We start from the raw sequence: 27409 nt of genomic DNA on the forward strand, positions 1-27409 counted from the left end.
AAAGGGCTGAACCCCGACCAGACATTCTAACTCTAGCATCTCTATATTAAAAAGCATTTCTAGGCAATATCTAGCATGTGAATAAAAGTAGGCAAGATCCACCGATGAATCTGGCAAAAGTCCCCAACGATTTTGTGCACACTTGTTCTCTCACCTGAATGCAGCGCCACCTTGTAGCCATCGGATGTAACTGCAGCTCCCAAAATGTTATATCAGAGAGCAAGTTGAGAGGACTCCAAGAGGCAGATGTCCATGGAAAGAGCCTCTCACGACAGCAGGAAGGTTGGATATTTCAAGATGGCAACATTTCCTGTCCAATGTCCTCACGTCCCGAACGCTCCCAAACGCTCAAAAGCCTCGCCCTCACCGGGTAGATCTCTGGCTCCCAGTTAAAATCAAATCCTGAGCATGCTAGCGCTAGGATCAAAGAGAGAGGAGAGGGTTAGAGAGCTGCTATCTTGGTAAAGGCCTGAAACTGCTAGTTCCCAAGAGGGTCTGCACTTTCAGTTATGACTGACTGTGAGACGAGAAGATGAAGATTTTCTGCACCCAGCATACATTGCAGCATGCTTAGGCAAATGAGGAGCGAGACCCACCAATCCCTCGCCACTTCGCTGAAAGCTCCTCCTCTGCATAAAGAGAACACTTTTACAAGGGAGCAGAGTGGCGCAGCGGAAGCGTGCTGGGCCCATAACCCAGAGGTCGATGGATCGAAACCATCCTCTGCTATAATATTTCTTGTTTTTTCTTCTGAGAACCAATCTGTCATTTCCACGCTACCAGCAAGGAAAAGCGCAGGCTTGTGCTAGCTATGTGAGAAAAGACTTCTCAACTATCTGTCTCTGCTGAAATACAAGAGAGTGATCGCCAAAGGATCAACCCCATACTTTGAAAGTAAAGATACCCAATTATAAGCATAAATGACTGGTGGGACCGTCACACGTTTTTCTGGGCATGCTTTGAATGTCATTCTTGCCTTTTTGTTCTGCTCTTATCATTCTCCTGGGCATTTCATGGAAGGCACTCTCTTTCTCTTCGCTGCTTTGCTTCCAATGCTGCCTAAATATGTTCATTTCCACTATTTGTTCTACTGCTTTCCATTTCTTCTCTTCTGCACAGATTTGGCCTTGGTTTCAATCCCCAGTTCCTTACCCTCTACAAGAAACTTTCTACTGCTTTTCATGTTGGTATCTAAACCAAATGCACCATTGAAACTGTTGCAAGATAGTCATTGAACTCGGGGTTGTAATCTTTAGAACCGAGAGCAACCACAACATAGGGCGTTGGTGGTATAGTGGTGAGCATAGCTGCTTCCCAAGCAGTTGACCCGGGTTCGATTCCCGGCCAATGCAGTGCAAATTTTTATATGTTCTCCAAGCAGGATTTGTTTTAATGCAACATGTCACAAAACGGAAATATCATGAACAGATTAATCAGACGTTAAATAAAAAAAAATGAAATACTTAGGCAGGCATCTCGATCGCCCCATCTGCTACATTCATTGTCCTATTAGATGCTATTTTCCAAAAAGCAGAGTCACCACTCACATGTGCTGGTAATAAATATGTTGCGGGCGGTAGACAATGAAAGGGCTGAACCCTGACCAGACATTCTAACTCTAGCATCTCTATATTAAAAAGCCTTTCTAGGCAATATCTAGCATGTGAATAAAAGTAGGCAAGATCCACCGATGAATCTGGCAAAAGTCCCCAACGATTTTGTGCACACTTGTTCTCTCACCTGAATGCAGCGCCATCTTGTAGCCATCGGATGTAACTGCAGCTCACAAAATGTTATATCAGAGAGCAAGTTGAGAGGACTCCAAGAGGCAGATGTCCATGGAAATAGCCTCTCACGACAGCAGGAAGGTTGGATATTTCAAGATGGCAACATTTCCTGTCCAACGTCCTCACGTCCCGAACGCTCCCAAACGCTCAAAAGCCTCGCCCTCACCGGGTAGATCTCTGGCTCCCAGTTAAAATCAAATCCTGAGCATGCTAGCGCTAGGATCAAAGAGAGAGGAGAGGGTTAGAGAGCTGCTATCTTGGTAAAGGCCTGAAACTGCTAGTTCCCAAGAGGGTCTGCACTTTCAGTTATGACTGACTGTGAGACGAGAAGATGAAGATTTTCTGCACCCAGCATACATTGCAGCATGCTTAGGCAAATGAGGAGCGAGACCCACCAATCCCTCGCCACTTCGCTGAAAGCTCCTCCTCTGCATAAAGAGAACACTTTTACAAAGGAGCAGAGTGGCGCAGCGGAAGTGTGCTGGGCCCATAACCCAGAGGTCGATGGATCGAAACCATCCTCTGCTATAATATTTCTTGTTTTTTCTTCTGAGAACCAATCTGTCATTTCCACGCTACCAACAAGGAAAAGCGCAGGCTTGTGCTAGCTATGTGAGAAAAGACTTCTCAACTATCTGTCTCTGCTGAAACACAACAGAGTGATCGCCAAAGGATCAACCCCATACTTTGAAAGTAAAGATACCCAATTATAAGCATAAATGACTGGTGGGACCGTCACACGTTTTTCTGGGCATGCTTTGAATGTCATTCTTGCCTTTTCGTTCTGCTCTTATCATTCTCCTGGGAATTTCATGGAAGGCACTCTCTTTCTCTTCGCTGCTTTGCTTCCAATGCTGCCTAAATATGTTCATTTCCACTATTTGTACTACTGCTTTCCATTTCTTCTCTTCTGCACAGATTTGGCCTTGGTTTCAATCCCCAGTTCCTTACCCTCTACAAGAAACTTTCTACTGCTTTTCATGTTGGTATCTAAACCAAATGCACCATTGAAACTGGTGCAAGATAGTCATTGAACTCGGGGTTGTAATCTTTAGAACCGAGAGCACCCACATCATAGGGCGTTGGTGGTATAGTGGTGAGCATAGCTGCTTCCCAAGCAGTTGACCCGGGTTCGATTCCCGGCCAATGCAGTGCAAATTTTTATATGTTCTCCAAGCAGGATTTGTTTTAATGCAACATGTCACAAAACGGAAATATCATGAACAGATTAATCAGACGTTAAATTAAAAAAAAAATGAAATACTTAGGCAGGCATCTCGATCGCCCCATCTGCTACATTCATTGTCCTATTAGATGCTATTTTCCAAAAAGCAGAGTCACCACTCACATGTGCTGGTAATAAATATGTTGCGGGCGGTAGACAATGAAAGGGCTGAACCCCGACCAGACATTCTAACTCTAGCATCTCTATATTAAAAAGCATTTCTAGGCAATATCTAGCATGTGAATAAAAGTAGGCAAGATCCACCGATGAATCTGGCAAAAGTCCCCAACGATTTTGTGCACACTTGTTCTCTCACCTGAATGCAGCGCCACCTTGTAGCCATCGGATGTAACTGCAGCTCACAAAATGTTATATCAGAGAGCAAGTTGAGAGGACTCCAAGAGGCAGATGTCCATGGAAAGAGCCTCTCACGACAGCAGGAAGGTTGGATATTTCAAGATGGCAACATTTCCTGTCCAATGTCCTCACGTCCCGAACGCTCCCAAACGCTCAAAAGCCTCGCCCTCACCGGGTAGATCTCTGGCTCCCAGTTAAAATCAAATCCTGAGCATGCTAGCGCTAGGATCAAAGAGAGAGGAGAGGGTTAGAGAGCTGCTATCTTGGTAAAGGCCTGAAACTGCTAGTTCCCAAGAGGGTCTGCACTTTCAGTTATGACTGACTGTGAGACGAGAAGATGAAGATTTTCTGCACCCAGCATACATTGCAGCATGCTTAGGCAAATGAGGAGCGAGACCCACCAATCCCTCGCCACTTCGCTGAAAGCTCCTCCTCTGCATAAAGAGAACACTTTTACAAGGGAGCGGAGTGGCGCAGCGGAAGCGTGCTGGGCCCATAACCCAGAGGTCGATGTATCGAAACCATCCTCTGCTATAATATTTCTTGTTTTTTCTTCGGAGAACCAATCTGTCATTTCCACGCTACCAGCAAGGAAAAGCGCAGGCTTGTGCTAGCTATGTGAGAAAAGACTTCTCAACTATCTGTCTCTGCTGAAACACAACAGAGTGATCGCCAAAGGATCAACCCCATACTTTGAAAGTAAAGATACCCAATTATAAGCATAAATGACTGGTGGGACCGTCACACGTTTTTCTGGGCATGCTTTGAATGTCATTCTTGCCTTTTCATTCTGCTCTTATCATTCTCCTGGGCATTTCATGGAAGGCACTCTCTTTCTCTTCGCTGCTTTGCTTCCAATGCTGCCTAAATATGTTCATTTCCACTATTTGTACTACTGCTTTCCATTTCTTCTCTTCTGCACAGATTTGGCCTTGGTTTCAATCCCCAGTTCCTTACCCTCTACAAGAAACTTTCTACTGCTTTTCATGTTGGTATCTAAACCAAATGCACCATTGAAACTGGTGCAAGATAGTCATTGAACTCGGGGTTGTAATCTTTAGAACCGAGAGCACCCACATCATAGGGCGTTGGTGGTATAGTGGTGAGCATAGCTGCTTCCCAAGCAGTTGACCCGGGTTCGATTCCCGGCCAATGCAGTGCAAATTTTTATATGTTCTCCAAGCAGGATTTGTTTTAATGCAACATGTCACAAAACGGAAATATAATGAACAGATTAATCAGACGTTAAATTAAAAAAAAAATGAAATACTTAGGCAGGCATCTCGATCGCCCCATCTGCTACATTCATTGTCCTATTAGATGCTATTTTCCAAAAAGCAGAGTCCCCACTCACATGTGCTGGTAATAAATATGTTGCGGGCGGTAGACAATGAAAGGGCTGAACCCCGACCAGACATTCTAACTCTAGCATCTCTATATTAAAAAGCATTTCTAGGCAATATCTAGCATGTGAATAAAAGTAGGCAAGATCCACCGATGAATCTGGCAAAAGTCCCCAACGATTTTGTGCACACTTGTTCTCTCACCTGAATGCAGCGCCACCTTGTAGCCATCGGATGTAACTGCAGCTCACAAAATGTTATATCAGAGAGAAAGTTGAGAGGACTCCAAGAGGCAGATGTCCATGGAAAGAGCCTCTCACGACAGCAGGAAGGTTGGATATTTCAAGATGGCAACATTTCCTGTCCAATGTCCTCACGTCCCGAACGCTCCCAAACGCTCAAAAGCCTCACCCTCACCGGGTAGATCTCTGGCTCCCAGTTAAAATCAAATCCTGAGCATGCTAGCGCTAGGATCAAAGAGAGAGGAGAGGGTTAGAGAGCTGCTATCTTGGTAAAGGCCTGAAACTGCTAGTTCCCAAGAGGGTCTGCACTTTCAGTTATGACTGACTGTGAGACGAGAAGATGAAGATTTTCTGCACCCAGCATACATTGCAGCATGCTTAGGCAAATGAGGAGCGAGACCCACCAATCCCTCGCCACTTCGCTGAAAGCTCCTCCTCTGCATAAAGAGAACACTTTTACAAGGGAGCAGAGTGGCGCAGCGGAAGCGTGCTGGGCCCATAACCCAGAGGTCGATGGATCGAAACCATCCTCTGCTATAATATTTCTTGTTTTTTCTTCTGAGAACCAATCTGTCATTTCCACGCTACCAGCAAGGAAAAGCGCAGGCTTGTGCTAGCTATGTGAGAAAAGACTTCTCAACTATCTGTCTCTGCTGAAATACAAGAGAGTGATCGCCAAAGGATCAACCCCATACTTTGAAAGTAAAGATACCCAATTATAAGCATAAATGACTGGTGGGACCGTCACACGTTTTTCTGGGCATGCTTTGAATGTCATTCTTGCCTTTTCGTTCTGCTCTTATCATTCTCCTGGGCATTTCATGGAAGGCACTCTCTTTCTCTTCGCTGCTTTGCTTCCAATGCTGCCTAAATATGTTCATTTCCACTATTTGTACTACTGCTTTCCATTTCTTCTCTTCTGCACAGATTTGGCCTTGGTTTCAATCCCCAGTTCCTTACCCTCTACAAGAAACTTTCTACTGCTTTTCATGTTGGTATCTAAACCAAATGCACCATTGAAACTGTTGCAAGATAGTCATTGAACTCGGGGTTGTAATCTTTAGAACCGAGAGCAATTTAACATAGGGCGTTGGTGGTATAGTGGTGAGCATAGCTGCTTCCCAAGCAGTTGACCCGGGTTCGATTCCCGGCCAATGCAGTGCAAATTTTTATATGTTCTCCAAGCAGGATTTGTTTTAATGCAACATGTCACAAAACGGAAATATCATGAACAGATTAATCAGACGTTAAATTAAAAAAAAAATGAAATACTTAGGCAGGCATCTCGATCGCCCCATCTGCTACATTCATTGTCCTATTAGATGCTATTTTCCAAAAAGCAGAGTCACCACTCACATGTGCTGGTAATAAATATGTTGCGGGCGGTAGACAATGAAAGGGCTGAACCCTGACCAGACATTCTAACTCTAGCATCTCTATATTAAAAAGCCTTTCTAGGCAATATCTAGCATGTGAATAAAAGTAGGCAAGATCCACCGATGAATCTGGCAAAAGTCCCCAACGATTTTGTGCACACTTGTTCTCTCACCTGAATGCAGCGCCATCTTGTAGCCATCGGATGTAACTGCAGCTCACAAAATGTTATATCAGAGAGCAAGTTGAGAGGACTCCAAGAGGCAGATGTCCATGGAAAGAGCCTCTCACGACAGCAGGAAGGTTGGATATTTCAAGATGGCAACATTTCCTGTCCAACGTCCTCACGTCCCGAACGCTCCCAAACGCTCAAAAGCCTCACACCGGGCAAGCCCTCACCGGGTAGATCTCTGGCTCCCAGTTAAAATCAAATCCTGAGCATGCTAGCGCTAGGATCAAAGAGAGAGGAGAGGGTTAGAGAGCTGCTATCTTGGTAAAGGCCTGAAACTGCTAGTTCCCAAGAGGGTCTGCACTTTCAGTTATGACTGACTGTGAGACGAGAAGATGAAGATTTTCTGCACCCAGCATACATTGCAGCATGCTTAGGCAAATGAGGAGCGAGACCCACCAATCCCTCGCCACTTCGCTGAAAGCTCCTCCTCTGCATAAAGAGAACACTTTTACAAGGGAGCGGAGTGGCGCAGCGGAAGCGTGCTGGGCCCATAACCCAGAGGTCGATGGATCGAAACCATCCTCTGCTATAATATTTCTTGTTTTTTCTTCTGAGAACCAATCTGTCATTTCCACGCTACCAGCAAGGAAAAGCGCAGGCTTGTGCTAGCTATGTGAGAAAAGACTTCTCAACTATCTGTCTCTGCTGAAACACAACAGAGTGATCGCCAAAGGATCAACCCCATACTTTGAAAGTAAAGATACCCAATTATAAGCATAAATGACTGGTGGGACCGTCACACGTTTTTCTGGGCATGCTTTGAATGTCATTCTTGCCTTTTCGTTCTGCTCTTATCATTCTCCTGGGCATTTCATGGAAGGCACTCTCTTTCTCTTCGCTGCTTTGCTTCCAATGCTGCCTAAATATGTTCATTTCCACTATTTGTACTACTGCTTTCCATTTCTTCTCTTCTGCACAGATTTGGCCTTGGTTTCAATCCCCAGTTCCTTACCCTCTACAAGAAACTTTCTACTGCTTTTCATGTTGGTATCTAAACCAAATGCACCATTGAAACTGGTGCAAGATAGTCATTGAACTCGGGGTTGTAATCTTTAGAACCGAGAGCACCCACATCATAGGGCGTTGGTGGTATAGTGGTGAGCATAGCTGCTTCCCAAGCAGTTGACCTGGGTTCGATTCCCGGCCAATGCAGTGCAAATTTTTATATGTTCTCCAAGCAGGATTTGTTTTAATGCAACATGTCACAAAACGGAAATATAATGAACAGATTAATCAGACGTTAAATTAAAAAAAAAATGAAATACTTAGGCAGGCATCTCGATCGCCCCATCTGCTACATTCATTGTCCTATTAGATGCTATTTTCCAAAAAGCAGAGTCCCCACTCACATGTGCTGGTAATAAATATGTTGCGGGCGGTAGACAATGAAAGGGCTGAACCCCGACCAGACATTCTAACTCTAGCATCTCTATATTAAAAAGCATTTCTAGGCAATATCTAGCATGTGAATAAAAGTAGGCAAGATCCACCGATGAATCTGGCAAAAGTCCCCAACGATTTTGTGCACACTTGTTCTCTCACCTGAATGCAGCGCCACCTTGTAGCCATCGGATGTAACTGCAGCTCACAAAATGTTATATCAGAGAGCAAGTTGAGAGGACTCCAAGAGGCAGATGTCCATGGAAAGAGCCTCTCACGACAGCAGGAAGGTTGGATATTTCAAGATGGCAACATTTCCTGTCCAATGTCCTCACGTCCCGAACGCTCCCAAACGCTCAAAAGCCTCGCCCTCACCGGGTAGATCTCTGGCTCCCAGTTAAAATCAAATCCTGAGCATGCTAGCGCTAGGATCAAAGAGAGAGGAGAGGGTTAGAGAGCTGCTATCTTGGTAAAGGCCTGAAACTGCTAGTTCCCAAGAGGGTCTGCACTTTCAGTTATGACTGACTGTGAGACGAGAAGATGAAGATTTTCTGCACCCAGCATACATTGCAGCATGCTTAGGCAAATGAGGAGCGAGACCCACCAATCCCTCGCCACTTCGCTGAAAGCTCCTCCTCTGCATAAAGAGAACACTTTTACAAGGGAGCAGAGTGGCGCAGCGGAAGCGTGCTGGGCCCATAACCCAGAGGTCGATGGATCGAAACCATCCTCTGCTATAATATTTCTTGTTTTTTCTTCTGAGAACCAATCTGTCATTTCCACGCTACCAGCAAGGAAAAGCGCAGGCTTGTGCTAGCTATGTGAGAAAAGACTTCTCAACTATCTGTCTCTGCTGAAATACAAGAGAGTGATCGCCAAAGGATCAACCCCATACTTTGAAAGTAAAGATACCCAATTATAAGCATAAATGACTGGTGGGACCGTCACACGTTTTTCTGGGCATGCTTTGAATGTCATTCTTGCCTTTTTGTTCTGCTCTTATCATTCTCCTGGGCATTTCATGGAAGGCACTCTCTTTCTCTTCGCTGCTTTGCTTCCAATGCTGCCTAAATATGTTCATTTCCACTATTTGTTCTACTGCTTTCCATTTCTTCTCTTCTGCACAGATTTGGCCTTGGTTTCAATCCCCAGTTCCTTACCCTCTACAAGAAACTTTCTACTGCTTTTCATGTTGGTATCTAAACCAAATGCACCATTGAAACTGTTGCAAGATAGTCATTGAACTCGGGGTTGTAATCTTTAGAACCGAGAGCAACCACAACATAGGGCGTTGGTGGTATAGTGGTGAGCATAGCTGCTTCCCAAGCAGTTGACCCGGGTTCGATTCCCGGCCAATGCAGTGCAAATTTTTATATGTTCTCCAAGCAGGATTTGTTTTAATGCAACATGTCACAAAACGGAAATATCATGAACAGATTAATCAGACGTTAAATAAAAAAAAAAATGAAATACTTAGGCAGGCATCTCGATCGCCCCATCTGCTACATTCATTGTCCTATTAGATGCTATTTTCCAAAAAGCAGAGTCACCACTCACATGTGCTGGTAATAAATATGTTGCGGGCGGTAGACAATGAAAGGGCTGAACCCTGACCAGACATTCTAACTCTAGCATCTCTATATTAAAAAGCCTTTCTAGGCAATATCTAGCATGTGAATAAAAGTAGGCAAGATCCACCGATGAATCTGGCAAAAGTCCCCAACGATTTTGTGCACACTTGTTCTCTCACCTGAATGCAGCGCCATCTTGTAGCCATCGGATGTAACTGCAGCTCACAAAATGTTATATCAGAGAGCAAGTTGAGAGGACTCCAAGAGGCAGATGTCCATGGAAAGAGCCTCTCACGACAGCAGGAAGGTTGGATATTTCAAGATGGCAACATTTCCTGTCCAATGTCCTCACGTCCCGAACGCTCCCAAACGCTCAAAAGCCTCGCCCTCACCGGGTAGATCTCTGGCTCCCAGTTAAAATCAAATCCTGAGCATGCTAGCGCCAGGATCAAAGAGAGAGGAGAGGGTTAGAGAGCTGCTATCTTGGTAAAGGCCTGAAACTGCTAGTTCCCAAGAGGGTCTTCACTTTCAGTTATGACTGACTGTGAGACGAGAAGATGAAGATTTTCTGCACCCAGCATACATTGCAGCATGCTTAGGCAAATGAGGAGCGAGACCCACCAATCCCTCGCCACTTCGCTGAAAGCTCCTCCTCTGCATAAAGATTACAGTTTTACAAGGGAGCAGAGTGGCGCAGCGGAAGCATGCTGGGCCCATAACCCAGAGGTCGATGGATCGAAACCATCCTCTGCTATAATATTTCTTGTTTTTTCTTCTGAGAACCAATCTGTCATTTCCACGCTACCAGCAAGGAAAAGCGCAGGCTTGTGCTAGCTATGTGAGAAAAGACTTCTCAACTATCTGTCTCTGCTGAAATACAAGAGAGTGATCGCCAAAGGATCAACCCCATACTTTGAAAGTAAAGATACCCAATTATAAGCATAAATGACTGGTGGGACCGTCACACGTTTTTCTGGGCATGCTTTGAATGTCATTCTTGCCTTTTCGTTCTGCTCTTATCATTCTCCTGGGCATTTCATGGAAGGCACTCTCTTTCTCTTCGCTGCTTTGCTTCCAATGCTGCCTAAATATGTTCATTTCCACTATTTGTACTACTGCTTTCCATTTCTTCTCTTCTGCACAGATTTGGCCTTGGTTTCAATCCCCAGTTCCTTACCCTCTACAAGAAACTTTCTACTGCTTTTCATGTTGGTATCTAAACCAAATGCACCATTGAAACTGTTGCAAGATAGTCATTGAACTCGGGGTTGTAATCTTTAGAACCGAGAGCAACCACAACATAGGGCGTTGGTGGTATAGTGGTGAGCATAGCTGCTTCCCAAGCAGTTGACCCGGGTTCGATTCCTGGCCAATGCAGTGCAAATTTTTATATGTTCTCCAAGCAGGATTTGTTTTAATGCAACATGTCACAAAACGGAAATATCATGAACAGATTAACCAGACGTTAAATTAAAAAAAAACATGAAATACTTAGGCAGGCATCTCGATCGCCCCATCTGCTACATTCATTGTCCTATTAGATGCTATTTTCCAAAAAGCAGAGTCACCACTCACATGTGCTGGTAATAAATATGTTGCGGGCGGTAGACAATGAAAGGGCTGAACCCTGACCAGACATTCTAACTCTAGCATCTCTATATTAAAAAGCCTTTCTAGGCAATATCTAGCATGTGAATAAAAGTAGGCAAGATCCACCGATGAATCTGGCAAAAGTCCCCAACGATTTTGTGCACACTTGTTCTCTCACCTGAATGCAGCGCCACCTTTTAGCCATCGGATGTAACTGCAGCTCACAAAATGTTATATCAGAGAGCAAGTTGAGAGGACTCCAAGAGGCAGATGTCCATGGAAAGAGCCTCTCACGACAGCAGGAAGGTTGGATATTTCAAGATGGCAACATTTCCTGTCCAATGTCCTCACGTCCCGAACGCTCCCAAACGCTCAAAAGCCTCGCCCTCACCGGGTAGATCTCTGGCTCCCAGTTAAAATCAAATCCTGAGCATGCTAGCGCTAGGATCAAAGAGGGAGGAGAGGGTTAGAGAGCTGCTATCTTGGTAAAGGCCTGAAACTGCTAGTTCCCAAGAGGGTCTGCACTTTCAGTTATGACTGACTGTGAGACGAGAAGATGAAGATTTTCTGCACCCAGCATACATTGCAGCATGCTTAGGCAAATGAGGAGCGAGACCCACCAATCCCTCGCCACTTCGCTGAAAGCTCCTCCTCTGCATAAAGAGAACACTTTTACAAGGGAGCAGAGTGGCGCAGCAGAAGCGTGCTGGGCCCATAACCCAGAGGTCGATGGATCGAAACCATCCTCTGCTATAATATTTCTTGTTTTTTCTTCTGAGAACCAATCTGTCATTTCCACGCTACCAGCAAGGAAAAGCGCAGGCTTGTGCTAGCTATGTGAGAAAAGACTTCTCAACTATCTGTCTCTGCTGAAATACAAGAGAGTGATCGTCAAAGGATCAACCCCATACTTTGAAAGTAAAGATACCCAATTATAAGCATAAATGACTGGTGGGACCGTCACACGTTTTTCTGGGCATGCTTTGAATGTCATTCTTGCCTTTTCGTTCTGCTCTTATCATTCTCCTGGGCATTTCATGGCAGGCACTCTCTTTCTCTTCGCTGCTTTGCTTCCAATGCTGCCTAAATATGTTCATTTCCACTATTTGTACTACTGCTTTCCATTTCTTCTCTTCTGCACAGATTTGGCCTTGGTTTCAATCCCCAGTTCCTTACCCTCTACAAGAAACTTTCTACTGCTTTTCATGTTGGTATCTAAACCAAATGCACCATTGAAACTGTTGCAAGATAGTCATTGAACTCGGGGTTGTAATCTTTAGAACCGAGAGCAACCACAAGATAGGGCGTTGGTGGTATAGTGGTGAGCATAGCTGCTTCCCAAGCAGTTGACCCGGGTTCAATTCCCGGCCAATGCAGTGCAAATTTTTATATGTTCTCCAAGCAGGATTTGTTTTAATGCAACATGTCACAAAACGGAAATATCATGAACAGATTAATCAGACGTTAAATTAAAAAAAAAATGAAATACTTAGGCAGGCATCTCGATCGCCCCATCTGCTACATTCATTGTCCTATTAGATGCTATTTTCCAAAAAGCAGAGTCACCACTCACATGTGCTGGTAATAAATATGTTGCGGGCGGTAGACAATGAAAGGGCTGAACCCTGACCAGACATTCTAACTCTAGCATCTCTATATTAAAAAGCCTTTCTAGGCAATATCTAGCATGTGAATAAAAGTAGGCAAGATCCACCGATGAATCTGGCAAAAGTCCCCAACGATTTTGTGCACACTTGTTCTCTCACCTGAATGCAGCGCCATCTTGTAGCCATCGGATGTAACTGCAGCTCACAAAATGTTATATCAGAGAGCAAGTTGAGAGGACTCCAAGAGGCAGATGTCCATGGAAATAGCCTCTCACGACAGCAGGAAGGTTGGATATTTCAAGATGGCAACATTTCCTGTCCAACGTCCTCACGTCCCGAACGCTCCCAAACGCTCAAAAGCCTCACACCGGGCAAGCCCTCACCGGGTAGATCTCTGGCTCCCAGTTAAAATCAAATCCTGAGCATGCTAGCGCTAGGATCAAAGAGAGAGGAGAGGGTTAGAGAGCTGCTATCTTGGTAAAGGCCTGAAACTGCTAGTTCCCAAGAGGGTCTGCACTTTCAGTTATGACTGACTGTGAGACGAGAAGATGAAGATTTTCTGCACCCAGCATACATTGCAGCATGCTTAGGCAAATGAGGAGCGAGACCCACCAATCCCTCGCCACTTCGCTGAAAGCTCCTCCTCTGCATAAAGAGAACAATTTTACAAGGGAGCAGAGTGGCGCAGCGGAAGTGTGCTGGGCCCATAACCCAGAGGTCGATGGATCGAAACCATCCTCTGCTATAATATTTCTTGTTTTTTCTTCTGAGAACCAATCTGTCATTTCCACGCTACCAGCAAGGAAAAGCGCAGGCTTGTGCTAGCTATGTGAGAAAAGACTTCTCAACTATCTGTCTCTGCTGAAACACAACAGAGTGATCGCCAAAGGATCAACCCCATACTTTGAAAGTAAAGATACCCAATTATAAGCATAAATGACTGGTGGGACCGTCACACGTTTTTCTGGGCATGCTTTGAATGTCATTCTTGCCTTTTCGTTCTGCTCTTATCATTCTCCTGGGCATTTCATGGAAGGCACTCTCTTTCTCTTCGCTGCTTTGCTTCCAATGCTGCCTAAATATGTTCATTTCCACTATTTGTACTACTGCTTTCCATTTCTTCTCTTCTGCACAGATTTGGCCTTGGTTTCAATCCCCAGTTCCTTACCCTCTACAAGAAACTTTCTACTGCTTTTCATGTTGGTATCTAAACCAAATGCACCATTGAAACTGGTGCAAGATAGTCATTGAACTCGGGGTTGTAATCTTTAGAACCGAGAGCACCCACATCATAGGGCGTTGGTGGTATAGTGGTGAGCATAGCTGCTTCCCAAGCAGTTGACCAGGGTTCGATTCCCGGCCAATGCAGTGCAAATTTTTATATGTTCTCCAAGCAGGATTTGTTTTAATGCAACATGTCACAAAACGGAAATATCATGAACAGATTAATCAGACGTTAAATTAAAAAAAAAATGAAATACTTAGGCAGGCATCTCGATCGCCCCATCTGCTACATTCATTGTCCTATTAGATGCTATTTTCCAAAAAGCAGAGTCACCACTCACATGTGCTGGTAATAAATATGTTGCGGGCGGTAGACAATTAAAGGGCTGAACTCCGACCAGACATTCTAACTCTAGCATCTCTATATTAAAAAGCATTTCTAGGCAATATCTAGCATGTGAATAAAAGTAGGCAAGATCCACCGATGAATCTGGCAAAAGTCCCCAACGATTTTGTGCACACTTGTTCTCTCACCTGAATGCAGCGCCACCTTGTAGCCATCGGATGTAACTGCAGCTCACAAAATGTTATATCAGAGAGCAAGTTGAGAGGACTCCAAGAGGCAGATGTCCATGGAAAGAGCCTCTCACGACAGCAGGAAGGTTGGATATTTCAAGATGGCAACATTTCCTGTCCAATGTCCTCACGTCCCGAACGCTCCCAAACGCTCAAAAGCCTCGCCCTCACCGGGTAGATCTCTGGCTCCCAGTTAAAATCAAATCCTGAGCATGCTAGCGCTAGGATCAAAGAGAGAGGAGAGGGTTAGAGAGCTGCTATCTTGGTAAAGGCCTGAAACTGCTAGTTCCCAAGAGGGTCTGCACTTTCAGTTATGACTGACTGTGAGACGAGAAGATGAAGATTTTCTGCACCCAGCATACATTGCAGCATGCTTAGGCAAATGAGGAGCGAGACCCACCAATCCCTCGCCACTTCGCTGAAAGCTCCTCCTCTGCATAAAGAGAACACTTTTACAAGGGAGCAGAGTGGCGCAGCGGAAGCGTGCTGGGCCCATAACCCAGAGGTCGATGGATCGAAAGCATCCTCTGCTATAATATTTCTTGTTTTTTCTTCTGAGAACCAATCTGTCATTTCCACGCTACCAGCAAGGAAAAGCGCAGGCTTGTGCTAGCTATGTGAGAAAAGACTTCTCAACTATCTGTCTCTGCTGAAATACAAGAGAGTGATCGCCAAAGGATCAACCCCATACTTTGAAAGTAAAGATACCCAATTATAAGCATAAATGACTGGTGGGACCGTCACACGTTTTTCTGGGCATGCTTTGAATGTCATTCTTGCCTTTTCGTTCTGCTCTTATCATTCTCCTGGGCATTTCATGGAAGGCACTCTCTTTCTCTTCGCTGCTTTGCTTCCAATGCTGCCTAAATATGTTCATTTCCACTATTTGTACTACTGCTTTCCATTTCTTCTCTTCTGCACAGATTTGGCCTTGGTTTCAATCCTCAGTTCCTTACCCTCTACAAGAAACTTTCTACTGCTTTTCATGTTGGTATCTAAACCAAATGCACCATTGAAACTGGTGCAAGATAGTCATTGAACTCGGGGTTGTAATCTTTAGAACCGAGAGCAACCACAACATAGGGCATTGATGGTATAGTGGTGAGCATAGCTGCTTCCCAAGCAGTTGACCCGGGTTCGATCCCCGGCCAATGCAGTGCAAATTTTTATATGTTCTCCAAGCAGGATTTGTTTTAATGCAACATGTCACAAAACGGAAATATCATGAACAGATTAATCAGACGTTAAATTAAAAAAAAACATGAAATACTTAGGCAGGCATCTCGATCGCCCCATCTGCTACATTCATTGTCCTATTAGATGCTATTTTCCAAAAAGCAGAGTCACCACTCACATGTGCTGGTAATAAATATGTTGCGGGCGGTAGACAATGAAAGGGCTGAACCCTGACCAGACATTCTAACTCTAGCATCTCTATATTAAAAAGCCTTTCTAGGCAATATCTAGCATGTGAATAAAAGTAGGCAAGATCCACCGATGAATCTGGCAAAAGTCCCCAACGATTTTGTGCACACTTGTTCTCTCACCTGAATGCAGCGCCATCTTGTAGCCATCGGATGTAACTGCAGCTCACAAAATGTTATATCAGAGAGCAAGTTGAGAGGACTCCAAGAGGCAGATGTCCATGGAAAGAGCCTCTCACGACAGCAGGAAGGTTGGATATTTCAAGATGGCAACATTTCCTGTCCAACGTCCTCACGTCCCGAACGCTCCCAAACGCTCAAAAGCCTCGCCCTCACCGGGTAGATCTCTGGCTCCCAGTTAAAATCAAATCCTGAGCATGCTAGCGCAAGGATCAAAGAGAGAGGAGAGGGTTAGAGAGCTGCTATCTTGGTAAAGGCCTGAAACTGCTAGTTCCCAAGAGGGTCTGCACTTTCAGTTATGACTGACTGTGAGACGAGAAGATGAAGATTTTCTGCACCCAGCATACATTGCAGCATGCTTAGGCAAATGAGGAGCGAGACCCACCAATCCCTCGCCACTTCGCTGAAAGCTCCTCCTCTGCATAAAGAGAACACTTTTACAAGGGAGCAGAGTGGCGCAGCGGAAGCGTGCTGGGCCCATAACCCAGAGGTCGATGGATCGAAACCATCCTCTGCTATAATATTTCTTGTTTTTTCTTCTGAGAACCAATCTGTCATTTCCACGCTACCAGCAAGGAAAAGCGCAGGCTTGTGCTAGCTATGTGAGAAAAGACTTCTCAACTATCTGTCTCTGCTGAAACACAACAGAGTGATCGCCAAAGGATCAACCCCATACTTTGAAAGTAAAGATACCCAATTATAAGCATAAATGACTGGTGGGACCGTCACACGTTTTTCTGGGCATGCTTTGAATATCATTCTTGCCTTTTCGTTCTGCTCTTATCATTCTCCTGGGCATTTCATGGAAGGCACTCTCTTTCTCTTCGCTGCTTTGCTTCCAATGCTGCCTAAATATGTTCATTTCCACTATTTGTACTACTGCTTTCCATTTCTTCTCTTCTGCACAGATTTGGCCTTGGTTTCAATCCCCAGTTCCTTACCCTCTACAAGAAACTTTCTACTGTTTTTCATGTTGGTATCTAAACCAAATGCACCATTGAAACTGGTGCAAGATAGTCATTGAACTCGGGGTTGTAATCTTTAGAACCGAGAGCACCCACATCATAGGGCGTTGGTGGCATAGTGGTGAGCATAGCTGCTTCCCAAGCAGTTGACCCGGGTTCGATCCCCGGCCAATGCAGTGCAAATTTTTATATGTTCTCCAAGCAGGATTTGTTTTAATGCAACATGTCACAAAACGGAAATATCATGAACAGATTATTCAGACGTTAAATTAAAAAAAAAATGAAATACTTAGGCAGGCATCTCGATCGCCCCATCTGCTACATTCATTGTCCTATTAGATGCTATTTTCCAAAAAGCAGAGTCACCACTCACATGTGCTGGTAATAAATATGTTGCGGGCGGTAGACAATGAAAGGGCTGAACCCTGACCAGACATTCTAACTCTAGCATCTCTATATTAAAAAGCCTTTCTAGGCAATATCTAGCATGTGAATAAAAGTAGGCAAGATCCACCGATGAATCTGGCAAAAGTCCCCAACGATTTTGTGCACACTTGTTCTCTCACCTGAATGCAGCGCCATCTTGTAGCCATCGGATGTAACTGCAGCTCACAAAATGTTATATCAGAGAGCAAGTTGAGAGGACTCCAAGAGGCAGATGTCCATGGAAAGAGCCTCTCACGACAGCAGGAAGGTTGGATATTTCAAGATGGCAACATTTCCTGTCCAACGTCCTCACGTCCCGAACGCTCCCAAACGCTCAAAAGCCTCGCCCTCACCGGGTAGATCTCTGGCTCCCAGTTAAAATCAAATCCTGAGCATGCTAGCGCAAGGATCAAAGAGAGAGGAGAGGGTTAGAGAGCTGCTATCTTGGTAAAGGCCTGAAACTGCTAGTTCCCAAGAGGGTCTGCACTTTCAGTTATGACTGACTGTGAGACGAGAAGATGAAGATTTTCTGCACCCAGCATACATTGCAGCATGCTTAGGCAAATGAGGAGCGAGACCCACCAATCCCTCGCCACTTCGCTGAAAGCTCCTCCTCTGCATAAAGAGAACACTTTTACAAGGGAGCAGAGTGGCGCAGCGGAAGCGTGCTGGGCCCATAACCCAGAGGTCGATGGATCGAAACCATCCTCTGCTATAATATTTCTTGTTTTTTCTTCTGAGAACCAATCTGTCATTTCCACGCTACCAGCAAGGAAAAGCGCAGGCTTGTGCTAGCTATGTGAGAAAAGACTTCTCAACTATCTGTCTCTGCTGAAACACAACAGAGTGATCGCCAAAGGATCAACCCCATACTTTGAAAGTAAAGATACCCAATTATAAGCATAAATGACTGGTGGGACCGTCACACGTTTTTCTGGGCATGCTTTGAATATCATTCTTGCCTTTTCGTTCTGCTCTTATCATTCTCCTGGGCATTTCATGGAAGGCACTCTCTTTCTCTTCGCTGCTTTGCTTCCAATGCTGCCTAAATATGTTCATTTCCACTATTTGTACTACTGCTTTCCATTTCTTCTCTTCTGCACAGATTTGGCCTTGGTTTCAATCCCCAGTTCCTTACCCTCTACAAGAAACTTTCTACTGTTTTTCATGTTGGTATCTAAACCAAATGCACCATTGAAACTGGTGCAAGATAGTCATTGAACTCGGGGTTGTAATCTTTAGAACCGAGAGCACCCACATCATAGGGCGTTGGTGGCATAGTGGTGAGCATAGCTGCTTCCCAAGCAGTTGACCCGGGTTCGATCCCCGGCCAATGCAGTGCAAATTTTTATATGTTCTCCAAGCAGGATTTGTTTTAATGCAACATGTCACAAAACGGAAATATCATGAACAGGTTATTCAGACGTTAAATTAAAAAAAAAATGAAATACTTAGGCAGGCATCTCGATCGCCCCATCTGCTACATTCATTGTCCTATTAGATGCTATTTTCCAAAAAGCAGAGTCACCACTCACATGTGCTGGTAATAAATATGTTGCGGGCGGTAGACAATGAAAGGGCTGAACCCCGACCAGACATTCTAACTCTAGCATCTCTATATTAAAAAGCATTTCTAGGCAATATCTAGCATGTGAATAAAAGTAGGCAAGATCCACCGATGAATCTGGCAAAAGTCCCCAACGATTTTGTGCACACTTGTTCTCTCACCTGAATGCAGCGCCACCTTGTAGCCATCGGATGTAACTGCAGCTCACAAAATGTTATATCAGAGAGCAAGTTGAGAGGACTCCAAGAGGCAGATGTCCATGGAAAGAGCCTCTCACGACAGCAGGAAGGTTGGATATTTCAAGATGGCAACATTTCCTGTCCAATGTCCTCACGTCCCGAACGCTCCCAAACGCTCAAAAGCCTCGCCCTCACCGGGTAGATCTCTGGCTCCCAGTTAAAATCAAATCCTGAGCATGCTAGCGCTAGGATCAAAGAGAGAGGAGAGGGTTAGAGAGCTGCTATCTTGGTAAAGGCCTGAAACTGCTAGTTCCCAAGAGGGTCTGCACTTTCAGTTATGACTGACTGTGAGACGAGAAGATGAAGATTTTCTGCACCCAGCATACATTGCAGCATGCTTAGGCAAATGAGGAGCGAGACCCACCAATCCCTCGCCACTTCGCTGAAAGCTCCTCCTCTGCATAAAGAGAACACTTTTACAAGGGAGCAGAGTGGCGCAGCGGAAGCGTGCTGGGCCCATAACCCAGAGGTCGATGGATCGAAACCATCCTCTGCTATAATATTTCTTGTTTTTTCTTCTGAGAACCAATCTGTCATTTCCACGCTACCAGCAAGGAAAAGCGCAGGCTTGTGCTAGCTATGTGAGAAAAGACTTCTCAACTATCTGTCTCTGCTGAAATACAAGAGAGTGATCGCCAAAGGATCAACCCCATACTTTGAAAGTAAAGATACCCAATTATAAGCATAAATGACTGGTGGGACCGTCACACGTTTTTCTGGGCATGCTTTGAATGTCATTCTTGCCTTTTCGTTCTGCTCTTATCATTCTCCTGGGCATTTCATGGAAGGCACTCTCTTTCTCTTCGCTGCTTTGCTTCCAATGCTGCCTAAATATGTTCATTTCCACTATTTGTACTACTGCTTTCCATTTCTTCTCTTCTGCACAGATTTGGCCTTGGTTTCAATCCCCAGTTCCTTACCCTCTACAAGAAACTTTCTACTGCTTTTCATGTTGGTATCTAAACCAAATGCACCATTGAAACTGTTGCAAGATAGTCATTGAACTCGGGGTTGTAATCTTTAGAACCGAGAGCAACCACAACATAGGGCGTTGGTGGTATAGTGGTGAGCATAGCTGCTTCCCAAGCAGTTGACCCGGGTTCGATTGCCGGCCAATGCAGTGCAAATTTTTATATGTTCTCCAAGCAGGATTTGTTTTAATGCAACATGTCACAAAACGGAAATATCATGAACAGATTAATCAGACGTTAAATTAAAAAAAAAATGAAATACTTAGGCAGGCATCTCGATCGCCCCATCTGCTACATTCATTGTCCTATTAGATGCTATTTTCCAAAAAGCAGAGTCACCACTCACATGTGCTGGTAATAAATATGTTGCGGGCGGTAAACAATGAAAGGGCTGAACCCTGACCAGACATTCTAACTCTAGCATCTCTATATTAAAAAGCCTTTCTAGGCAATATCTAGCATGTGAATAAAAGTAGGCAAGATCCACCGATGAATCTGGCAAAAGTCCCCAACGATTTTGTGCACACTTGTTCTCTCACCTGAATGCAGCGCCATCTTGTAGCCATCGGATGTAACTGCAGCTCAAAAAATGTTATATCAGAGAGCAAGTTGAGAGGACTCCAAGAGGCAGATGTCCATGGAAAGAGCCTCTCACGACAGCAGGAAGGTTGGATATTTCAAGATGGCAACATTTCCTGTCCAACGTCCTCACGTCCCGAACGCTCCCAAACGCTCAAAAGCCTCACACCGGGCAAGCCCTCACCGGGTAGATCTCTGGCTCCCAGTTAAAATCAAATCCTGAGCATGCTAGCGCTAGGATCAAAGAGAGAGGAGAGGGTTAGAGAGCTGCTATCTTGGTAAAGGCCTGAAACTGCTAGTTCCCAAGAGGGTCTGCACTTTCAGTTATGACTGACTGTGAGACGAGAAGATGAAGATTTTCTGCACCCAGCATACATTGCAGCATGCTTAGGCAAATGAGGAGCGAGACCCACCAATCCCTCGCCACTTCGCTGAAAGCTCCTCCTCTGCATAAAGAGAACACTTTTACAAGGGAGCGGAGTGGCGCAGCGGAAGCGTGCTGGGCCCATAACCCAGAGGTCGATGGATCGAAACCATCCTCTGCTATAATATTTCTTGTTTTTTCTTCTGAGAACCAATCTGTCATTTCCACGCTACCAGCAAGGAAAAGCGCAGGCTTGTGCTAGCTATGTGAGAAAAGACTTCTCAACTATCTGTCTCTGCTGAAACACAACAGAGTGATCGCCAAAGGATCAACCCCATACTTTGAAAGTAAAGATACCCAATTATAAGCATAAATGACTGGTGGGACCGTCACACGTTTTTCTGGGCATGCTTTGAATGTCATTCTTGCCTTTTCGTTCTGCTCTTATCATTCTCCTGGGCATTTCATGGAAGGCACTCTCTTTCTCTTCGCTGCTTTGCTTCCAATGCTGCCTAAATATGTTCATTTCCACTATTTGTACTACTGCTTTCCATTTCTTCTCTTCTGCACAGATTTGGCCTTGGTTTCAATCCCCAGTTCCTTACCCTCTACAAGAAACTTTCTACTGCTTTTCATGTTGGTATCTAAACCAAATGCACCATTGAAACTGGTGCAAGATAGTCATTGAACTCGGGGTTGTAATCTTTAGAACCGAGAGCACCCACATCATAGGGCGTTGGTGGTATAGTGGTGAGCATAGCTGCTTCCCAAGCAGTTGACCCGGGTTCGATTCCCGGCCAATGCAGTGCAAATTTTTATATGTTCTCCAAGCAGGATTTGTTTTAATGCAACATGTCACAAAACGGAAATATAATGAACAGATTAATCAGACGTTAAATTAAAAAAAAAATGAAATACTTAGGCAGGCATCTCGATCGCCCCATCTGCTACATTCATTGTCCTATTAGATGCTATTTTCCAAAAAGCAGAGTCCCCACTCACATGTGCTGGTAATAAATATGTTGCGGGCGGTAGACAATGAAAGGGCTGAACCCCGACCAGACATTCTAACTCTAGCATCTCTATATTAAAAAGCATTTCTAGGCAATATCTAGCATGTGAATAAAAGTAGGCAAGATCCACCGATGAATCTGGCAAAAGTCCCCAACGATTTTGTGCACACTTGTTCTCTCACCTGAATGCAGCGCCACCTTGTAGCCATCGGATGTAACTGCAGCTCCCAAAATGTTATATCAGAGAGCAAGTTGAGAGGACTCCAAGAGGCAGATGTCCATGGAAAGAGCCTCTCACGACAGCAGGAAGGTTGGATATTTCAAGATGGCAACATTTCCTGTCCAATGTCCTCACGTCCCGAACGCTCCCAAACGCTCAAAAGCCTCGCCCTCACCGGGTAGATCTCTGGCTCCCAGTTAAAATCAAATCCTGAGCATGCTAGCGCTAGGATCAAAGAGAGAGGAGAGGGTTAGAGAGCTGCTATCTTGGTAAAGGCCTGAAACTGCTAGTTCCCAAGAGGGTCTGCACTTTCAGTTATGACTGACTGTGAGACGAGAAGATGAAGATTTTCTGCACCCAGCATACATTGCAGCATGCTTAGGCAAATGAGGAGCGAGACCCACCAATCCCTCGCCACTTCGCTGAAAGCTCCTCCTCTGCATAAAGAGAACACTTTTACAAGGGAGCAGAGTGGCGCAGCGGAAGCGTGCTGGGCCCATAACCCAGAGGTCGATGGATCGAAACCATCCTCTGCTATAATATTTCTTGTTTTTTCTTCTGAGAACCAATCTGTCATTTCCACGCTACCAGCAAGGAAAAGCGCAGGCTTGTGCTAGCTATGTGAGAAAAGACTTCTCAACTATCTGTCTCTGCTGAAATACAAGAGAGTGATCGCCAAAGGATCAACCCCATACTTTGAAAGTAAAGATACCCAATTATAAGCATAAATGACTGGTGGGACCGTCACACGTTTTTCTGGGCATGCTTTGAATGTCATTCTTGCCTTTTTGTTCTGCTCTTATCATTCTCCTGGGCATTTCATGGAAGGCACTCTCTTTCTCTTCGCTGCTTTGCTTCCAATGCTGCCTAAATATGTTCATTTCCACTATTTGTTCTACTGCTTTCCATTTCTTCTCTTCTGCACAGATTTGGCCTTGGTTTCAATCCCCAGTTCCTTACCCTCTACAAGAAACTTTCTACTGCTTTTCATGTTGGTATCTAAACCAAATGCACCATTGAAACTGTTGCAAGATAGTCATTGAACTCGGGGTTGTAATCTTTAGAACCGAGAGCAACCACAACATAGGGCGTTGGTGGTATAGTGGTGAGCATAGCTGCTTCCCAAGCAGTTGACCCGGGTTCGTTTCCCGGCCAATGCAGTGCAAATTTTTATATGTTCTCCAAGCAGGATTTGTTTTAATGCAACATGTCACAAAACGGAAATATCATGAACAGATTAATCAGACGTTAAATAAAAAAAAAATGAAATACTTAGGCAGGCATCTCGATCGCCCCATCTGCTACATTCATTGTCCTATTAGATGCTATTTTCCAAAAAGCAGAGTCACCACTCACATGTGCTGGTAATAAATATGTTGCGGGCGGTAGACAATGAAAGGGCTGAACCCTGACCAGACATTCTAACTCTAGCATCTCTATATTAAAAAGCCTTTCTAGGCAATATCTAGCATGTGAATAAAAGTAGGCAAGATCCACCGATGAATCTGGCAAAAGTCCCCAACGATTTTGTGCACACTTGTTCTCTCACCTGAATGCAGCGCCATCTTGTAGCCATCGGATGTAACTGCAGCTCACAAAATGTTATATCAGAGAGCAAGTTGAGAGGACTCCAAGAGGCAGATGTCCATGGAAATAGCCTCTCACGACAGCAGGAAGGTTGGATATTTCAAGATGGCAACATTTCCTGTCCAACGTCCTCACGTCCCGAACGCTCCCAAACGCTCAAAAGCCTCGCCCTCACCGGGTAGATCTCTGGCTCCCAGTTAAAATCAAATCCTGAGCATGCTAGCGCTAGGATCAAAGAGAGAGGAGAGGGTTAGAGAGCTGCTATCTTGGTAAAGGCCTGAAACTGCTAGTTCCCAAGAGGGTCTGCACTTTCAGTTATGACTGACTGTGAGACGAGAAGATGAAGATTTTCTGCACCCAGCATACATTGCAGCATGCTTAGGCAAATGAGGAGCGAGACCCACCAATCCCTCGCCACTTCGCTGAAAGCTCCTCCTCTGCATAAAGAGAACACTTTTACAAGGGAGCAGAGTGGCGCAGCGGAAGTGTGCTGGGCCCATAACCCAGAGGTCGATGGATCGAAACCATCCTCTGCTATAATATTTCTTGTTTTTTCTTCTGAGAACCAATCTGTCATTTCCACGCTACCAACAAGGAAAAGCGCAGGCTTGTGCTAGCTATGTGAGAAAAGACTTCTCAACTATCTGTCTCTGCTGAAACACAACAGAGTGATCGCCAAAGGATCAACCCCATACTTTGAAAGTAAAGATACCCAATTATAAGCATAAATGACTGGTGGGACCGTCACACGTTTTTCTGGGCATGCTTTGAATGTCATTCTTGCCTTTTCGTTCTGCTCTTATCATTCTCCTGGGCATTTCATGGAAGGCACTCTCTTTCTCTTCGCTGCTTTGCTTCCAATGCTGCCTAAATATGTTCATTTCCACTATTTGTACTACTGCTTTCCATTTCTTCTCTTCTGCACAGATTTGGCCTTGGTTTCAATCCCCAGTTCCTTACCCTCTACAAGAAACTTTCTACTGCTTTTCATGTTGGTATCTAAACCAAATGCACCATTGAAACTGGTGCAAGATAGTCATTGAACTCGGGGTTGTAATCTTTAGAACCGAGAGCAACCACATCATAGGGCGTTGGTGGTATAGTGGTGAGCATAGCTGCTTCCCAAGCAGTTGACCCGGGTTCGATTCCCGGCCAATGAAGTGCACATTTTTATATGTTCTCCAAGCAGGATTTGTTTTAATGCAACATGTCACAAAACGGAAATATCATGAACAGATTAATCAGACGTTAAATTAAAAAAAAAATGAAATACTTAGGCAGGCATCTCGATCGCCCCATCTGCTACATTCATTGTCCTATTAGATGCTATTTTCCAAAAAGCAGAGTCCCCACTCACATGTGCTGGTAATAAATATGTTGCGGGCGGTAGACAATGAAAGGGCTGAACCCCGACCAGACATTCTAACTCTAGCATCTCTATATTAAAAAGCATTTCTAGGCAATATCTAGCATGTGAATAAAAGTAGGCAAGATCCACCGATGAATCTGGCAAAAGTCCCCAACGATTTTGTGCACACTTGTTCTCTCACCTGAATGCAGCGCCACCTTGTAGCCATCGGATGTAACTGCAGCTCACAAAATGTTATATCAGAGAGAAAGTTGAGAGGACTCCAAGAGGCAGATGTCCATGGAAAGAGCCTCTCACGACAGCAGGAAGGTTGGATATTTCAAGATGGCAACATTTCCTGTCCAATGTCCTCACGTCCCGAACGCTCCCAAACGCTCAAAAGCCTCACCCTCACCGGGTAGATCTCTGGCTCCCAGTTAAAATCAAATCCTGAGCATGCTAGCGCTAGGATCAAAGAGAGAGGAGAGGGTTAGAGAGCTGCTATCTTGGTAAAGGCCTGAAACTGCTAGTTCCCAAGAGGGTCTGCACTTTCAGTTATGACTGACTGTGAGACGAGAAGATGAAGATTTTCTGCACCCAGCATACATTGCAGCATGCTTAGGCAAATGAGGAGCGAGACCCACCAATCCCTCGCCACTTCGCTGAAAGCTCCTCCTCTGCATAAAGAGAACACTTTTACAAGGGAGCAGAGTGGCGCAGCGGAAGCGTGCTGGGCCCATAACCCAGAGGTCGATGGATCGAAACCATCCTCTGCTATAATATTTCTTGTTTTTTCTTCTGAGAACCAATCTGTCATTTCCACGCTACCAGCAAGGAAAAGCGCAGGCTTGTGCTAGCTATGTGAGAAAAGACTTCTCAACTATCTGTCTCTGCTGAAATACAAGAGAGTGATCGCCAAAGGATCAACCCCATACTTTGAAAGTAAAGATACCCAATTATAAGCATAAATGACTGGTGGGACCGTCACACGTTTTTCTGGGCATGCTTTGAATGTCATTCTTGCCTTTTCGTTCTGCTCTTATCATTCTCCTGGGCATTTCATGGAAGGCACTCTCTTTCTCTTCGCTGCTTTGCTTCCAATGCTGCCTAAATATGTTCATTTCCACTATTTGTACTACTGCTTTCCATTTCTTCTCTTCTGCACAGATTTGGCCTTGGTTTCAATCCCCAGTTCCTTACCCTCTACAAGAAACTTTCTACTGCTTTTCATGTTGGTATCTAAACCAAATGCACCATTGAAACTGTTGCAAGATAGTCATTGAACTCGGGGTTGTAATCTTTAGAACCGAGAGCAATTTAACATAGGGCGTTGGTGGTATAGTGGTGAGCATAGCTGCTTCCCAAGCAGTTGACCCGGGTTCGATTCCCGGCCAATGCAGTGCAAATTTTTATATGTTCTCCAAGCAGGATTTGTTTTAATGCAACATGTCACAAAACGGAAATATCATGAACAGATTAATCAGACGTTAAATTAAAAAAAAAATGAAATACTTAGGCAGGCATCTCGATCGCCCCATCTGCTACATTCATTGTCCTATTAGATGCTATTTTCCAAAAAGCAGAGTCACCACTCACATGTGCTGGTAATAAATATGTTGCGGGCGGTAGACAATGAAAGGGCTGAACCCTGACCAGACATTCTAACTCTAGCATCTCTATATTAAAAAGCCTTTCTAGGCAATATCTAGCATGTGAATAAAAGTAGGCAAGATCCACCGATGAATCTGGCAAAAGTCCCCAACGATTTTGTGCACACTTGTTCTCTCACCTGAATGCAGCGCCATCTTGTAGCCATCGGATGTAACTGCAGCTCACAAAATGTTATATCAGAGAGCAAGTTGAGAGGACTCCAAGAGGCAGATGTCCATGGAAAGAGCCTCTCACGACAGCAGGAAGGTTGGATATTTCAAGATGGCAACATTTCCTGTCCAACGTCCTCACGTCCCGAACGCTCCCAAACGCTCAAAAGCCTCACACCGGGCAAGCCCTCACCGGGT

General features: G+C 44.8%; 13 non-coding genes across 13 annotated transcripts; all 13 read left to right on the forward strand.

Annotated features, from left to right (window-relative positions):
- Positions 1-1280: 1280 nt before the first annotated feature.
- Positions 1281-1352, forward strand: TRNAG-CCC (transfer RNA glycine (anticodon CCC)). Its single transcript has one exon. It is a non-coding gene; the product is annotated as a tRNA-Gly (tRNA).
- A 1514-nt stretch (positions 1353-2866) lies between these two features.
- On the forward strand, positions 2867-2938 carry TRNAG-CCC (transfer RNA glycine (anticodon CCC)). The gene has a single exon. It is a non-coding gene; the product is annotated as a tRNA-Gly (tRNA).
- A 1516-nt stretch (positions 2939-4454) lies between these two features.
- On the forward strand, positions 4455-4526 carry TRNAG-CCC (transfer RNA glycine (anticodon CCC)). Its single transcript has one exon. It is a non-coding gene; the product is annotated as a tRNA-Gly (tRNA).
- Positions 4527-6041: 1515 nt separating this feature from the next.
- Positions 6042-6113, forward strand: TRNAG-CCC (transfer RNA glycine (anticodon CCC)). The gene has a single exon. It is a non-coding gene; the product is annotated as a tRNA-Gly (tRNA).
- Positions 6114-7640: 1527 nt separating this feature from the next.
- On the forward strand, positions 7641-7712 carry TRNAG-CCC (transfer RNA glycine (anticodon CCC)). Its single transcript has one exon. It is a non-coding gene; the product is annotated as a tRNA-Gly (tRNA).
- A 1516-nt stretch (positions 7713-9228) lies between these two features.
- On the forward strand, positions 9229-9300 carry TRNAG-CCC (transfer RNA glycine (anticodon CCC)). The gene has a single exon. It is a non-coding gene; the product is annotated as a tRNA-Gly (tRNA).
- Positions 9301-12405: 3105 nt separating this feature from the next.
- Positions 12406-12477, forward strand: TRNAG-CCC (transfer RNA glycine (anticodon CCC)). The gene has a single exon. It is a non-coding gene; the product is annotated as a tRNA-Gly (tRNA).
- A 1527-nt stretch (positions 12478-14004) lies between these two features.
- TRNAG-CCC (transfer RNA glycine (anticodon CCC)) lies at positions 14005-14076 on the forward strand. The gene has a single exon. It is a non-coding gene; the product is annotated as a tRNA-Gly (tRNA).
- A 1516-nt stretch (positions 14077-15592) lies between these two features.
- On the forward strand, positions 15593-15664 carry TRNAG-CCC (transfer RNA glycine (anticodon CCC)). Its single transcript has one exon. It is a non-coding gene; the product is annotated as a tRNA-Gly (tRNA).
- Positions 15665-17181: 1517 nt separating this feature from the next.
- On the forward strand, positions 17182-17253 carry TRNAG-CCC (transfer RNA glycine (anticodon CCC)). Its single transcript has one exon. It is a non-coding gene; the product is annotated as a tRNA-Gly (tRNA).
- Positions 17254-18769: 1516 nt separating this feature from the next.
- TRNAG-CCC (transfer RNA glycine (anticodon CCC)) lies at positions 18770-18841 on the forward strand. Its single transcript has one exon. It is a non-coding gene; the product is annotated as a tRNA-Gly (tRNA).
- A 3115-nt stretch (positions 18842-21956) lies between these two features.
- Positions 21957-22028, forward strand: TRNAG-CCC (transfer RNA glycine (anticodon CCC)). Its single transcript has one exon. It is a non-coding gene; the product is annotated as a tRNA-Gly (tRNA).
- A 4690-nt stretch (positions 22029-26718) lies between these two features.
- On the forward strand, positions 26719-26790 carry TRNAG-CCC (transfer RNA glycine (anticodon CCC)). The gene has a single exon. It is a non-coding gene; the product is annotated as a tRNA-Gly (tRNA).
- The last annotated feature ends 619 nt before the right edge of the window (positions 26791-27409 follow it).

Source organism: Triturus cristatus, chromosome 11 (genome assembly GCF_964204655.1).
Source record: "Triturus cristatus chromosome 11, aTriCri1.1, whole genome shotgun sequence".
NCBI classification, from domain to species: domain Eukaryota; kingdom Metazoa; phylum Chordata; class Amphibia; order Caudata; family Salamandridae; genus Triturus; species Triturus cristatus.